Here is a 1,743-nt window from a genome sequence, read left to right on the forward strand (position 1 = left end):
ACAAAAAACAGAATTCAAAACAATGTCTAAAACATGAAGAGTGAACAGTCCCAGTGCAGACACTGTGAGTCTGTGTGTTAAATACACAATAAATTTTAGTCTCATATAGCTAAAAGTGTGATGATTTTTCACACACATTCAAAAAAAGAAAAAGATAATAGAGAGAAGTGTGATGAATCTGAAAATTAGATTTTATTGAGCCAGCCAGCCATTCACTCTCAATTCTGAATGTCTCGTCTGATGTGAAATTTTCAAATAGTGATAGAAAACGCATTAAAAAAATCTCTAAACATACTGACTTCTCTAGTAAACACATTTAGATTTTCCATAATATACACAAAATACTGTTTTCCAGCACAAAATGGATGTTTGTTGTTGCTAAAGGCAAAGAAGAAACCAAAACTACAGAAGTGTCCTTCAAAGTCTCATTCTTTACAGCATGACAGGAAGCAAGTGTCCCTCCTGAAAAGCTTATAAAGTGATCCCCAATATAACAAATATTATACTTAGAACAAGCTATTGGAAAAATTCCTTTATCAAGGGATAAAGATGGACATGGCAAGACAACAGTGGCATACGATGTAAAAGAAAATGATTTTCTCACATAGCAAAGGCCCACAATCGGGAGAAAAATAGCCATCTATAGTGTACATGTCAGGTCCTGACATATTACGACATAAACTTTTGTTTGTGAATCACTAACAAATTCACGTACAAGAGTTTAGGTAATACCATTTTCTGAACTAAGATAAAACTGGAAAAGGTACATTGTAATAAATATTGATGGAACACCAGGCATGTACTCAAAAAAGAAATTGTACTACCTTGGGCTTCCCTGGTGGTCCAGTGATATGAGGGGACACAGGTTAGATCCCCGGTCCAGGAAGAACTTATACGTGAGGGATAACTAAGCCCTCCTGCCACAACTACTGACCCCGAATGCTCTAGAGCCCATAAGTCACAACTACGGAAGCCCCCGTGCCTAGAGCCTGTGCTCCGTAACAAGAGAAGCCACCACAATGAGAAGCCTGAACACCATAACTAGAAAGTAATCTCTGCTCACGACTACAGAAAGCCTGCATGCAGCAGTGAAGACCCAGCACAGCCAAAAATAAAAATAAATAAATTTTAATAAATGAATAAAAATTTTAAAAAGAAAATGTATTACCACAGACACTCAAAGGTTTTTATCTGAACACCAATCCACAGACTGATTATTCAAAAAAGGCAATTGGGAGTGAATGATGTTCCTTTTGATCTTGATAAAATATTGAAGGAACTATTGACTTCTGTGAATATAAGCAAATCAGAGCCACGAAAGCACATTTGTTTTTTCAATTTGCTATGCTAAGAAATGGACAGCAGGTACAAGAATGTTCTCCTGCGCTGATGCGTGCTTGCTGTGAAATGGAAAAGCACGCACCTGGGTTACTAAAAGCAAGGGTTACGCAAACTCTCCAACGTCATCTTGAAAAAGAATAATAAAGCTGGAAAACTTCTAACTTCAAAGCTTACAATAAAGCTACAATAATCAAGATGAGGTGGTGTTGATATAAGAAACAAACATCAATGGAACGGACTAGAGAGCCCAGAAATAAACACACACTTACGTCTTCAACTGATTTTCTTTTTTTCAAAACCTTTTTTCTCGTATCGAGACAAAATTCATGACATATAATTTTATTGGAAGGACCTATGCTGAAGCTGAAGCTCCAATACTTTGGCCACCTGATGGGAAGAACG

Source organism: Bos grunniens, chromosome 10, assembly GCF_055505025.1.
Source record: "Bos grunniens cultivar Pamir isolate PY7600 chromosome 10, Bosgru_T2T1.0, whole genome shotgun sequence".
Classification (NCBI taxonomy): Eukaryota; Metazoa; Chordata; class Mammalia; order Artiodactyla; family Bovidae; genus Bos; species Bos grunniens.